The sequence below is a fragment of the Camelus dromedarius genome, chromosome 17, assembly GCF_036321535.1.
Source record: "Camelus dromedarius isolate mCamDro1 chromosome 17, mCamDro1.pat, whole genome shotgun sequence".
NCBI lineage: Eukaryota > Metazoa > Chordata > Mammalia > Artiodactyla > Camelidae > Camelus > Camelus dromedarius.
In genome coordinates this window covers 25360848-25376121 of record NC_087452.1, presented here as the reverse complement: position 1 = coordinate 25376121, position 15274 = coordinate 25360848, and the positions used below count along the sequence as shown (strand labels likewise).

At 43.2% G+C, this 15274-nt stretch overlaps 1 protein-coding gene across 7 annotated transcripts in view; it reads right to left on the bottom strand.

Annotated features, from left to right (window-relative positions):
- The window catches only part of FHIT (fragile histidine triad diadenosine triphosphatase), a 1253474-nt gene that overhangs the window by 688990 nt on the left and 549210 nt on the right, over nucleotides 1-15274 (bottom strand). Inside the window, exon 1 of one of the 7 annotated variants that reach the window (XM_010980947.3) lies at nucleotides 12809-12883. The exons of the other annotated variants lie outside the window; for them this stretch is intronic. The gene's annotated coding sequence lies outside the window, so the exon portion shown is untranslated. Of the gene's footprint in view, nucleotides 1-12808; nucleotides 12884-15274 lie in introns of those variants that run through there. 7 annotated transcript variants of the gene reach the window in all.

The following is a 15274-nucleotide window of genomic DNA, read 5'->3' as shown; positions in this document are numbered from 1 at the left end:
CTACTGGGGCAGCAGATAACCAAGAGAGATTCTCACTCACAGGGTCTTGGAACAGAGCTCCTTCCCACACCCACTTCTGCATATTTCACTATCACAAAATTTTAAATCAAATTTGAATTTAAAGTCATTCCAAGTCTGGACCCTTCTTCCCCTCAGAATGGATTTTGCAGCTCAGCGTCATCCAGGGCTCCATTCAGGGTAGTTTCGCTATTCAGTGCCTGATAAAAGCCTTCACATTTCCCTGTGCCACAGACAAATAGACATTTAACAGCAGCTCTCAGAGTGACAATGGTGTCTTTTTCATTTCCTTATCCTCTCACCGTGATCGGCACTCGTCAGGGGATCTCCATTCCTATCCATCTCATTACCCCTTCATTCTATTTGTCACCATCTGGAAATTCAGAACTCTTTAATTATTAGCTTACTCTTATGGACAGTGATGAGGCTCCGGCTGCTGACTGGGGAGCATCATCGAGCACTAACGAGCCCACAGACTGAGACCCGCACCTGAATCCCATCACATGGCTCCATTGTTTAGGCCAGGTCGGATGCTTCTATCTACAGGCTAGCTTCTGTAGTAGAGCTGGAGTTTGCAGGGTGGCTATTATGCATTCACTTTGGCCTTATGATTCACGTTGACTCACAACAGCTTTCCTGTGTGGTCGTACTCATTTACATATGGGCTATTACCTCCCTTATAATAACACCGCACTGTTTCATTCTTCCTTGTCCTCCTCCTCAGTTGTGTAAGGGCTTACTAGAGCTGAGAGCTCTCAAAGGCAAGACTAATTGGTCATTTTCTTACTGCTACTTTTGATCTCCTCCTGACATGGAAAGAAAAAGGAGGCTCTTACAATCATCTGGGTGATGTGTCTGTACAAAACCTTCGTTGACATCTCCCACAGTGTCCAGCATGCCGCCTCAAACACTAGAGGTGCTGGATAAATACTAATTGACATCTATATAGTTTTCTGAGCACCTAAGAAAGACAGGCCCAGATCCATGGGAAACAAAAAGATACAGGATGAAGAATGAGCTGGTCTCCCCAGAAACTATGACAGGGAAGTCTCTGTAGTTAATGGAGGGAGATAGGACTGACCCGAAATCCATTTCTTCTTGGACTTCATATACTTCTATAGCAGCAAGAGCCTTGTACCAAAGACAACAAATAAACATTGTACACTCCTGTATGCCACGGCCCACACTAGACATTGACCTGCACTAGCTCATTTAAACCCCAAAAGCCTATACAGGAGATATTGAGAAAATAAAAGCCAAAGAAGTCAAATGGCTCGATCGAGATCGACTACTATCTAAGAGCTCAAAGCTCTTCTCAGTAAACCGAATTGGCTACCGAGCACTGCTCAGAGAAGCAAGATGAGGGCTGGGGGTGGATTCTGAGGACTGGCAACACCTCAAGGTGATGCAGGCCAGCATCAGAGGTGAGGAGCAGTGGCCTCGCCCAGGTGTGACACTCTACCCGTGTTCTGTGTAGCTGCTTCCTCATACCCACCGTGACCACCAGGCTGAACTGTGTCTAGGAATGACTGTGGAACAGGGGAAAGGGCATCTTCTAAAGGTTTATAAAGCTTAGAGGAGCCATTTATGAACTCAGTAGTCGGGGGCAGCATTTATACATATGACACCAGCAAGAACACCTCTCCTGACACCCACCGTGTAGAGACAGTTCGAAAACTCATGCGATAACTTATTTAAAAGTGGCATTTGTTAATCATATTAATAATGAGCTAATAGCCCTGCAGCCCTTCCTATAAACCAGGCATTATGCTAAATGCTTTATGTAAATATCTAAATCTTCTTCACAGGCTTGTGAGGAGGTATTTTCATCACCCCAATTTTACGGCAGAGGAGAGTGCTCAGAGTGTGACACTCTACCCGTGTCACATGCCTAAGCCTCCAAGTAAAAGGTGGAGCTAAGATTTGCACCCAGGACTTCTGACACCGGTCTCCTCTCTACATCCAGCAATGCTAAGAAAGATCTACCACACATCACTTGTACTTTCCTTATTGTAAATAGTCATGGCAATGTCTACATCCAAGTGGGTAGGAAAAGGTGGTGGCAGAAAAAGACCTGTTGTCAGGAAAGAAGTTAATTTTCAAGTGTACTCATGCTGCTGCCCACAGAGTCAGTCTGGTTTTCCATAGATGGAAAGAGATTACTCGGAGCCCACAAGGTGGCCAGGCCGGGTCTCTGAGGGCCAAAGGAACAGGCCAAGGACAGAGTCCAGCTCCTCAGCTCTCCACGTTGCTCTGCTGCACCTACTCACTTGGTTCACCCGGGACGTGAGACAGACTTGGAGAGTTAGGTGCAACTCTGCCTTCAGCCTGTGCCACTGCTAAGGGCCATTTACGGCAACTTTCACTGCCAACTGGGCCGAGCAGTACAACACAGTAATTAAAAGGCTGACAAGCAATCACTAATGAAGCTCGTGTGTACTGCTGAATGGATTTCGAGTCCTCGCAAAATAATGCTAAGCATTCTCCCAGAGTGGTGTGTCTAGAGTTCTGTAATCTTAGAGACTCTTGCTTTAAAAATGACATTTCAAACACCAGCTGTTAGTAACCTAGACATTCAAACCTCAGTTTGATGACAAATGTGAGGAGGGGCCGTTGCTTTTTGACAAAACACCAAAAGGACTGTTTAAAAAACTCTTTTGAACATAAACAGACTCATAGACATAGAATACAAACTTGTAGTTGCCAAGGGGGCGGGGGGTGGGAAGGGACAGACTGGGATTTCAAAATGTAGGATAAACAAGATTATACTGTATAGCACAGGGAAATATATACAAGATCTTATGGTAGCTCACAGCGAAAAAAAATGTGACAATGAATATATGTTCATGTATAACTGAAAAATTGTGCTCTACACTGGAATTTGACACAACATTGTAAAATGACTATAACTCGGTAAAAAAAAAAAATGTTAAAAAAAAAAACTCTTGAAAAGTTTTATTCCAGTTTCAAGTGATTTTGTTTAGATGATCCCGACTTCAAGAGTCCTGCTGGGACAGAAGCTTTACTGGCACAAGGAAGCTCCTGTCTTTACAGTCCTTGCCTTTGTGTGCCAGGTTGCAGGCTGTCAGAAGCCACACACGGAATCACTGCCCACAAGACAGAGGTGTGCCCTCTAAGGCCCTGCCCCAGCTTTCCTCTCATCCGGAAATGAATTCTGAACTACTCTGCCTCTTGTGATCGCCCTGACCTGCTTCCCTGTACACACATGGCACGAAGCCACTTCATGGCTCAGGTCAGAGTCTCATTCAGCATGCTCTTTAGAGTTTAGCACAGCATTGTTTACTCCTCCTGCCACAACGTCCAGGAAGAATATTGCAGCTGCTAAACCCAGATTCCCAAGTGCTCTGATGCCCAATGAGAAGAGTAAGAGTTGCTCTGGAAGCTCGATGCCTGGCTCCATCAGTATCAGGAAGGGTCCACAGCTGGCACTCCAGCTGCGCCTTCCTCCTGTACCCTTGACTGACATCACTAACCAGCTATATAACATCTTCTCCATCAGGAACTTCTTAATAGACGGCCTTCCAGATAGTCCTCACCGAGTGGAATTGCTGCATCTCATGCAAAACCTATTTCTTACTCCAGTTTTAGACATTAGTCTAGTGATCCAGAAAAAGCTTTCATGGTAGCCCTGAGATGGTTCTATTCATTTCAAGCTAAAGATATGATAACACATGTTATCTCCCAGAATCTCAACTCTTCAAATTAGGAACATGAATAATCAACTTCTAGCACTGAAATAACATGTCCTATGATAATCCTCTGACTAATCACCTTGTTAATAAATATCTGAAGACTCCATTTTCTTCTGGGCTTCCATGGGAACATCCTGATGGTGACAATTTTTAAATTAGTAGTTTTATTCCTAGTTTCATATTAGTAAATGTCAAGCTTCTTACTAATTAGCAAATTCTGTAAATCCACGGTAACATTAATTTTCAACTGAAGAGAGAATTTATAGGAGAAAAAAAGAAATAGAGACAATTAAGATTTCCCTTGGGGTACTAATTTCTATGAAATTCAACACAAAGCAAGAAAACGTTAAGCCATTTTGAGGGTGCACTGAGAAAGGCTTACAAAAGATGTGTCACTGTCACTGAGGAGTCAAGAGCACATTCACTGTGAAGCATGCTCGGATACAGCTAAACCCTCCGATGACATTTTCTCAGGTTGCTGCTGCTAAGATTACCCTTCTTGACTTCAATTTTGTTAAATGGAAAACTCCTGGAAAAGTGCATTTAACAAGATTTTATTATTTCTTTTATTGATGCTTCTACTTAAGTTTTTGATGCACTTTCTTTGACTTCAGAGGACAATGTGCAGTATTAATGATCTGATCTTCAAAAACTGACCCACAAGAGGTCTCTTGCTCACCAAGTGCTCACTAATATCAACCTCCCTTCCCCACTAACTCATTCAGAGGGTGGAGAAAACATATCTCTCTGGGGGCTGTTTAACCTCCCAGCTCCAGGACAGGAGAGAAAAGCATGTCTCTCCTACAGGCACTTGTCTTTACAAAGCCATCCTTTAAACACTATTACAATAAATCAGCTTGTTTTCCAAACTCCCCTTCAACTGCTAAAATGCTGGAGTCTTCCTGTGTTGGTGGTTCACTTTTCTGGGCATGCTAGGCTGCCGGGGACAGGCCAGAGTTCTACGTTCAGAGAAATACACATTTCAGGATGATGCTGACCAAAGATTTCAGATCACAGTAAATAATACCAGAAGTCCAAGTGTGGCATGGTATGCTCTGACTAGGAGACTGCAGTGTACAGGTACACAAGCAAGACAATGCACAGACAATTGCAGCTGATACTGAGAGGAAACTTCCTTCTATCAACATGACTATTAAAGATGTGATCTGTTGCAGAAGAATGAGGTCTTAATCCATTAGTGCAACACATGTAGCGGGCCTGTCCTACCATTGTCTTACTTACAGTAGGTAGGACACACTCCTAATATCATACCCCTCACTTATACTATAATTATGCATTCAACTTTCCACCTCACATCCTCGATCATGATCACCTTGAAGGCAGGGAATGCTATCTGAAGTCAGGGTTATCTATCAGCCCCCCTCCCCAAGCAGATCTGGAAGCCTAACTTAGGAGAGACAAGAACATCTTTACAAATGGTTGGGCAGTTTCAGGAGTCTCTGAATTCGTTAAGTCAATCTTAAATAACTTGGTTTAAGCCAGAAACCAAGTGGGTCTTCCTGCTTCCCCAACCCAGGACCATAGGGCTTGGTCTCATCTGACTTTCTCCCCCAATCCAAGGTTAAAAATTGTAAATCAGAAGAAAACAGGCAGGTCACTTACTGAGTGGAGACTGACAGTGTACCCTTCACAACCACGGGCAAGTCCAAGACAAAGAAGGCAGGGTGGAGCTCCTTTTCCACTTTGAGCTGATGAACATTCCCCTACTAGCACGTAGGCTAGAGTCCAGGAAATGCTAGGCTGTCACCAGGCAGAGAGCAGTTGCTACTTTTCCTAATAGAAAAAGTATGTGTGTGTCTGTGCACATGTGTATGTGTCTAAAAGAGGGATGGAGGGAAGGAAGGAGCCAGAGACTAGAGAGCAAAGTTCCCTTCTAGAAAGAAATAAGATTTCCACTTACCATTCCCATACACATAGCAGCCAGCATAGGGTTTGGCAAATGGCGGAGAGCCAAAAAACATCAGCTGAATAATGGATTCATTCAATGCACTTTTCAAGGTCCCTATCTCTAGTATTTGATACTTAATGTATCTTGTAAGAGCCTACTGTTTTAAACCAAACCAATACCGCAGAATGCCCTAAAGCACTGACTTCCGTGGAGGAATCAGACCTCAAATCACCAATCCAATAGATGCAAAGCAGGACCTGTGTCAAAGCCAATCCCATTCTAGAAACAAAGAACAAAGCCAATATCCAAGGCCACATTTTCTACATATCTGTTCTTCCAAAGCACCTAGACTGTAAGACACACTCAAATTGTAGTTCATTCCTTCTCTCCCTCCTGTCCTCTTTTTAAGCCAGTGGCAGCCCAGTTATAGAATTAGAATCCTCAAAACTTCTATTGACAGAGTAAGAGCTAGTCAAAGAATGTTTGAGCCACTTTTCCTAGCCTCAGATGATGATGAAATGGAAACGAAAAAAAAGCCCTCTGTCAAGGACACTGAAATGAGCAAATCTGCAGTAGCCATTTGGGCAAAGGACAGGTAAACAGCCCCAATGTCACAGAGATGGAAAAAAAGTTAAGGTCATTTATCCACTGTATCTTGAAAAGGCAACTCAGTGACTGAACTTTGTAGTCCTGGTATCAGTGAAATGAAAATGAGAGATGGAGATAGAGGGCTGATGGCTCACTATCAGGAATGTTTGTATCTCTGCTTAGAAGTGTTGGTGACAATGGCTTCTTATCCAATGGCACAGACTTTGGCAGCCTCTTGATAATAGACTCTGCTCCCCTCACCCCCACAAAAAAAAGAGGTCTGTTACCAACTACTCAGGCACAATTCTTAATACCAAAACAAAGACTGGGAAATTATGAATATGATCCTACCCGTATATAAAGTAACACCTGTCAGTTAACTTGATCCATTAACTATTACTCTAAAACTTACTTTATCTGTTTTTATTGTGAGCTCATATTCACTTGTTCACCATCTATCATGTGCCATGTCCTGTGCTAGGTGTTGGAGATACAATGATGAACAAGAAAGAAATGGCTCCATCATCATGGGACTTACGGTCAACGTGTCTTAGACTAACCACTCCATGGTATTTTATTCAGTAACTATATATAGTAAGCACAATCTTTTACGCTTTACAGGGACACAGCAATGAACAGACCAAGATAAGCTCTCTTCCCTAACGAAGAGTAAGACAACAGACAAGAAAAGTAAGATTTTCAGATCATTGTGAGAAATGGGAAAACATAACAAAGTGCAATAATGGAGCTGAGAGGGATGGGCAGTGGGATCACTGATGGAGACTGGATGGTCAGGAGGGGTCCCTCTGAGAAGCCAAGTCTCTCTTGAGATCAGTGCGTTAAACCAGCCAGCCATCCAGGCAGGGTGTTTGTTCGAGTGGCCTGCTTTTCTCCACTCCCAGGTTTTAAGAGGAGCCTGGCACTGGATATTTTACAAGGTAAGTTACCTGGCCTAATTGAGGAGTTCAATACCAGCCAGCCCATTACTATTCAAAGTGTGGTCTGGGGAGGAACAGTGTCAGCATTACCCAGGAACTTGTGAGGAATGCAAATTCTTAGCTCCACTCCTGACCAGCTGGTCAGGATTTGCATTTAACTTGATCCCTAGGTAATTCATATGTATATTAAGACTTTAAGAATACTCGAGCTAGCCCCCTTGCCTGAGACCCAAGGCATGTCCACCAAGTCTGGTCTCTAACAGCCATTCCTTTGTTTCACAATTTATTTGACAAATCGGAGGAATACAGGGAAAAGGGCTGTTATTTTGGGGGGGGACCTCAAGACCTTCTAATAAAAGGGAAGAATAAGTGCAAAGGCCCTATGTGGACCAAGTTCAATTATGTATGAAATAAACAAAGATGGCCAACATGGCTGGAGCCTGGTGGAACAGACAAACGGAATGTGATCCCAGATGAAGATACAGTTCGGTAAGGCTGACACAAACATAGACGTGCAGGGCCAGACTAAGCCATTTACATTTTATTTTTACTGAAATGGGTAGCCTATGGAGGTTTTCAGCTTGGGAGTGAGATGATCTACATTAAATTTTAAAGAGTGCTGTGTGGCACACGGGATATGGCTAGGCGAGAAAGGAAGCAGCCCAAACGGTGAAAAGGCTACACAGGGGAGCCAGGGGCTTGAACTAGTGAGGCGGCAGTGGGAGAGTGGGAAGTGGTCGTATTCTGGACATGTTCTAGAAGAAGAGCTAATAGTACTTACTGATGGATGGAGATGTGATCAAACAGTTAAGAAAAGGGGGGTCAGAGCAGCCATGGGAGGCATGCAGGTGGACACACCAACTCGGTGACCCAGGGCCCCCACCCGCCTAAGGGACACATGGGGACTCAGACTGATGATCAGTAACAATCAGCTGGGCTCATCTCAAATACAAAATAATTCATAAACAATACAACTTTTTCATTTGCTAGAAAATGCAAAAAGGCTCAGGTCCTACTTTCCTCCTCACTCCTGGATTCTCCCAGGCACAACTTCTTCCTCAAAAACCAGCAGTACAATCAACCTCATTGACTTAAAAAAGAGGGACGTTATTAATTTAAAAACAAAACAAATGCTTCAGGCAAGTGCAGACAAAGCCAGTTTTTTTTTTTCTTAACCCCGAATATTTACGATAACATTCATCCAGTTGATGTTTGGCTGTAAGAAATAGATTGCAAATTGCTAGTCTTCTCGACACTTTAGAAGATGGTTGGCACCTAATGACTAGAGCAAAACGAACTAAATTCGTCCCTGGATCTCAACCTTTAAGCCTCCAGAAAGGCCGTTTTTTAATGAGTTCCCTTTCAGCTCTAAACTGAGCTCATCTTTTTGAACTCAGTCTTTATTCAAAAAGGGAGCACGTAGGTAAAGCAGCAGCGGCCATTAAGAGGTCAGCGGCGATCATCTTTACATAGAAGAGACAAAGCACTCCTTTCTGCAAAGTCACCATGCTGCTCTGGGGACATATACCCTCAGTCTTCTTTCCAGAAAGCACATTCATGACAATGCATTATGAAGAGATTTAGTATTTCCTTTTGTTTTCCTGGGACTAGAAAAAGCAGGCCTTTCAATCAGGCTTGCCTTCTCATTTCCGATCGACAGCCAAAACCCAAACATTTCTCCCATTATAGTTGAACTATTTTTATGTGCGTTTTATCCCCAAATTCAGTAGAGGGTTGACAAAGAGCAAGGTAACATTCCAGGCAGCATCTTTTAAACAGAATTCTATTTTCAGGTTCCAGGATGTGAAACAGTTGGTTTTGAATGTATAACTTTGATATACGCGTGTCCCTCTTTCAATGTGCTTCTGAGGCTGCCTCCTGGCCACCAAAGGAGGCTGGCTCAGCTCATTTCTGTACTGTGATAAAGCGACTGAGAATTTTATTCCCAAGGAGGCCAATTCCTTTATCTTGCCCTAAAACCAATTATTCTGCAAATTAGATCCACTGGTTATATAACATGACATGTTTGAGGGCGAGTGGATAGATGGGAGCAAATCCGTCACTACTTCTCCAAGCATATGCCGCTGAGTCACCGGTTAGCAGAACCTTCTTCATGTTTAAGACAGCAAGATGATGTAGCTAAGAGCAACCTCTCGCCTTAGACTGCCTGGGTTCTTGCTCTGCCCCGACTAGCTATGAGACTTAGGGCAAGTCACTAAGTTTCTCCGAGTCCCAGTTTCTCCATTTACTTTATAGCAGTGCTTTCCAATTCATCAAGGGTTTGTTTTTTTTTTTTTGTAATTTAAGAGCAGTATTGAGATATAATTTACATGCCATGATTCATTGTTTTAAAGTGTCCAATACAATGCTTTTTAATCTAGTCACAGAATTAGACAGTCATCACCACAATCAATTTTAAGCCATTTTCATCACCACCTGGATATTTAAAAAAAACAAACCAAGCCCACGCTATGTCCCAGATCAATTAAATCAGTCTCTGGAGTTGGGACACAGGCGTCAGTAGTTTGTCAAGCTCCCCAGGGAATTTCAATGTGAAGACAGGTTTGGGAAGCAATGTTTCACGGGATCATTGTCAGGATTGCATGAAAAATAAACACAAAAAGAAATGGGAGCTTCTCAGCACAGATACTGACCTATAAAGCACACAAAAAGGAGGTGGGAATAATCACAGTGAGGAAGATTAAACATGTTTAAAGAGTTACACTGGAACTTACATAATCTGGACTGAAAGGATGAATTTTCACACGTAGTACATTTGACAGTAATACACTTTCACGTACGGCATATTCTGAGAGAGCATTTAATTGGGAACAAGAATTTTAGAAGTGGGCCAGGGACCATGACGGGATGGAAGCCCACAGCTTATCCATCACACTTCAAGCAATTACCAAGCTTCTCAGCCTTCTGAGGAGGTCATTAAAGAGCTTCATGAAGCCTTTTCCCACTGAATTTACTCCTTTTTGTGGCTTAGCCCTCTGCACGCCACATAATACAGTGCTTATACCACCCTGTGTCTTGTTCATTTAGACGCTGCTCTTTCTCACTAGAAGGTGAACACTTCACAGGCAGCAACAAAACCAAATACATTAAAAAAAAAAAAAAAGTAATTCCCAGAACATAGCACATGTTTTTACACTAAGTAGATGAAAGTCTATTGGATGGAACCACATTGAATTCACAACCAGTATTGCCAACCCAGGAAGGAAGAGAACACTCATTCCAAAGTTCTCAGAACACTTAGTGGCCATCGTAGCTTGCAGGAGACTGGCAAGCAAGACCTGCAATTTGGCTCTTTAAGAACATCCTGTGGAGCATTGCTTAGGGTACTTAGCAACTCCAGTGAATGAATGGCATAACCACAAGCTCTTATTAAGAACACTGGATAATGTATCGCCAACAGGGAGATGAAGAAAAACGTTTTCATCGAGGGGAAACAGATTAATTAATATCAATTAATTCTTTTTTTTTACAGTAGCTGATTAGGCAGCAGTCTTTCAGCTTCTAAGGAGAATGAGAAGATTTTACAGTGCACAGGAATTTGCATATACTTTGGGAGCAAAAGGCAAGTCCTCAGATTGATTACCTGGGGTAATGTTCACGAGGAAGAACAAAGGATGGTGACATTTCTGCAAGTGTAAAGTTATGGGGGTGGGAATAAAAGGCAAGTAGGCAGGCTTTAGAGGGAAGAGAAAAAGCTTAGATTCAAAAGAAATAAAATTATAATTACAAGAGAGCTTACATGGTTACCCAATAAGCAATACTATTAAGTACCCTCTCTGGAAAGAGAGTGTTCTTTGAAAACCAAAATGCAGAAAAGATCAGAAAACAAGTTAACAAAAGCTATTAGAATTCCCTTTCATTGGCATCTCCCTTCAATTACAAGATAATCATGTTTGATTTGGAGCACAGGCCCACAATAGGAGGCCTCACCACACAGCAAACTCGGGCAAATCATCTCTCTGACCTTTGCTTTTCATTTCTAAAATGAAGGCTTGGAACACGATAGTGTTTCCCCAAGTTTGCTCTGAGAAATTTAACAGGCATTACATGAAGAAAATGTTCCCTGTTCAAGTAGATTTGGGAAAGGGTTGAATAACCCTGCTATGCAGATTTCTTCCTTTTAGGATTTGGCAACAGGTTAATTATATTAATGTGGATTCCAGGAGGGGGCTGCGATCTGCAGCATTTCCCCAAGCACGGAATTCTTTGGAGAAAGACCTTATCAAATGAGTGGTATTTTTCTCAACTCATGTCAGAAAATTCTGGATTAAAAGATCTTGCAGGTCCCTTTTTGGATTTAAAGTCTGAATTCTAAATCATAGTCACTTGAAACCAGCACTACAAGATAACCCATCTATAGTTAACTGACTAAGGTAACAACTAGAAGTATTTGGGCAGAAATTAGATGCAAAATCTCCATTTTCAAGGTGGTACAAAAAAGCAGTAATTGATACTCTTCTCTGAACATATATATAGAATGTTTTTTTTTAATTACTCCAAGCTGAGCATCAGTGGGCTGCATTCTCTCTGTAATTCATAAATAATACTTATTCTTTTTATTAGATACGTCATCACATCCTAATCTCTAGGCATGTTTACAAATAACACTGAGGGGGAAAAACAGATTTTTGATAACATAACCGCTTAAACGTCCCCAGGCAACATTTTCAGAAAGACCACTCCTCCTATCCCCACCCTGGTATCCAACTGTGACGTCCGTCAGTTTTCTCCACGTAGCCCTTGCTCTACCCCGAGCACAACTCCTACTATCCCAAGTCCTGGAATATACAAAACAAAAAACACCTGGCCCATTGACAGAAGGATAGAACCCTTTAAACAGGGGAGAGGGTCAGATTTACCACATTATTTCTTCTGACTCGAGTCAAAAGGTCCCTAAACACCTGGTGTAAAAAGAGCCTAATGCTGGCGGGGAAGACGGACAAGGAAAGCGGCAGAGGCATCAGGTATCGGGACTGTTTGGTCAGCCATCAGGGAAGTTATTTAATCACCACGAGCAATTTGCTCCACGTGGGGCGTTTCAGTTCGTCCTCTCAGCATCCTTACAAAAGGTAGTTCCTACTATTCTAATGTTTTTTGGTTGAGAAAACCGAAGCTCAAAGAAGAAAAATGAATTGCCCAAGTCCCAAAGTTACTAAGTGGCAGGCCCAGGACTCATGTCTGTCCAGGGCCAAAGCACAAGCTTTGAACTTCCTGGCTGTGTGCCAGAAAATGTGGACTTCAGAAGTTTAAGTCGTCCACCCAGTTCCACGAGGTGGACACAAATCTTGAGGCTACCCTGGCACGTTGCCCGGAATTATGGTTTCCTTCAGACACTTTCCCTCCCCTGCAGAAGCCCCTTTCCCAATCTCATTTTGGGTTTGCTTTTCTGCAGAAAAGCAGTTATTTGCTCACGAATGCCCCAGCCCACCTCCCAGTCGCATCTCCTGCTCTTTTTCTCCCTGCCTCAGATCCCCAAAATGTAAGTCCACAATAAGAATACGGAAGAGAGGCCAGCGCACTGCAAAACTCTGCCTGAAGGACTCGTGCCCCTCCACCGGCCTCCAGTGTGGACTTGTTTTCCCCAGGAATCTAAACATTCCCTCCCTGAACCAAAGACTGACCTGCAGGATTCCGAGCAGCTCCAGGAAACGAAGACACATCACCCTCTCAGCTCTCTCTGCGGCTTTTCCAAAATGGAAGGGAAGGTCAGCTGACCCAATTAAAGGTTAGCGGGGGGCGGGGTCAATTAACTCTCAGCACCTGGGTTCTGACCTTTCTCCCTCAAGACAGAAAACTGAAGATTCTCTCATTGGTGACGACTCACTGTATATTCACTTAGGTCTTGCAGACTTTCCACTACTATGTTCTGCTTCTCAATTAAGAAATGAAACCCAGTGGCTGGGAAAGCTAGAAAAGGCCCGGACGCTGGGAGCTCTTCAAGACTGCCGCGCCCTCTCCTTTTCTCCGGCCTTCTGCTTTCTCGCTTTGGGCCTTTTCTCCCAGAGCGGTAAGGAGAACAACTTCAGCAACGCCACAGAAGGCTGCAGTTTAGCTCACAAACTGTCAGCTGCAGCACTGCATCTCCTTCTTCATCTTATCTTTTCACCTTAGCTTTTTGTCCACAGTCTTAAGTGAGTAGGACGTGGGACCCAGGTCGGAGTTCACAATAATTTGCCTGTGTGAGGTAAGAAGTAAATGTACGCATGCGCTAGTAGCGTTATGCCGCATTATGAACAATACGCATGCGCCAATAGCATGAGTCCGCATTATGAACAATACGCATGCGCGGGCATTATAAAAGGACAAGTGCGTACACCGGAGGGGCACGCCACCTGCTCGTACTGCAATAAAGTGTTGTTTTGCTCTATGTCGGCTCCTCACGCCTTCTTCCAGTTGGGCAGCTCACTTCCTCGGATCCCTCTCCAGCCTCCCACGGCTGACACATTTTTTTTTTTTAAATCATAACTCTTCCAATTGACTTTTAGCATAGCTCAGAGTAACACTAGCAAGTACTACACTGGCGTCAAGCAGTACCAGCTGTCCGTTGTCTGGTAATGGGACACAGCTGAGGCAGGGGCTAAGCCGTTAGAAAAGCAGCTAGCCACAGTTGAAAAGCATGCATTGTGGAGCACCAGTGAGTCCTATACTCTCAGCTTAACCCGTCAAGAATCACACCCTGGGAATGGAAGAAACTTTAGGATTATGAAGAGTCTATCCTTTGACAACAATTGTACCTTGACTAGACCATGGTCCAATTGATGACTCTGGAACCAAAGCTTACTGCTACGTGTAGCCCTGGATACCCACTGTTACTAACTTAAAAAACAAAGCTCCATTATGTGACCCATGTTTATAGAGTGTCCCTTGGTCATCTTCTGTCATTCTTTCCACCTGCCTTCGTGAGAAAACTCAGCCGAATTCTCAGCCTTCCCAGACCTCCCTCTTTTCCCTGCCTCATGTTTCATCCTGGCCCTTAGCACGCTGTGTTCCCCTTATTTATGTACTTACCTCCCCAGTTGACTGTAAGCTTCTTGAGGTTGGGAACAGTGATTGTCTCATCTTGACAGCCTTAAGATTAGAGATGATAGACAAAAGTGTTTGAAGGAGTGAAGAGTGAATAAATGAGGAAAAAACTGTTAAAAAAATTTAAAAATAAATTAAAAAAAAACCTTGATCTCCCAAGAATTTACCTTTTAGTAAGTAAGACAAGACATACAGTGAAATATGTGAGACAAGGAGGTTAAAAGGTCAGATAGAGAAATGAAGGAGGAAAGGATCGCTGGACTTGGCTAAGAAGGTAATTAGGAATGATTACAAATCAGATGTGCACAGGTGGAGAAAGAGGGATGAAAAGACTGTGCTTGGAAGCAAGGGAAGTCTAGGTCCAGAGTCTGCTGAGATAAGGGAATCAGAAAGGTAAACTGAGATCCAAAGTCTCAGAGACTTTTGATATTACACAAAACCTTCTAATATTTTTTGGTATAGATTTTAGAGAGGGGTGTACAAGGAATTATTAATCTGGCCATGATGTCCAGAAGGATGCTGTGGACGGGAACTGGAGGCAGGGAGATCCATCGGATGTAGAAACTGGCTTACATAGCAGTGAAGGAAACCCTTACCAGTTTCCTGTTTTCACCAAACAAGATTTTCATTGGAAAGAATAAAAGCATTAAGAAGAATTAACATTCTTAACAGAGAACAACTGACATCAGAGACAGAGAGAAGTCACGGGTCAAATGGGAACTTACAAACATAAATTCTAATTCCCAAAGAGATCAAGAATAGTCTGCACTTAAGAACAGGTTGTTTATCCATCAGGAAACAGAATTCATTTCTGATGGTTCATATGAAGAGTATTGAATAAAGGTGTGAGTATTGTTAAAAAAACAAATGACAGATGGTGGGCACCAGAGACTACCAACACGGGGAGCCACTGCCACTGCTACCGCTGAAGGGACAGGGGAGGAAGTGTGTTACTTGAGGCCAGTGAGCACTACCCACAGAGGCTAAGCTGGCCAAGGGAGCTGCAGTAACAGAAGGACACAGCCAGGACTAGAGATGAGGCTGCGAGCAAAAGAGAGGGGATA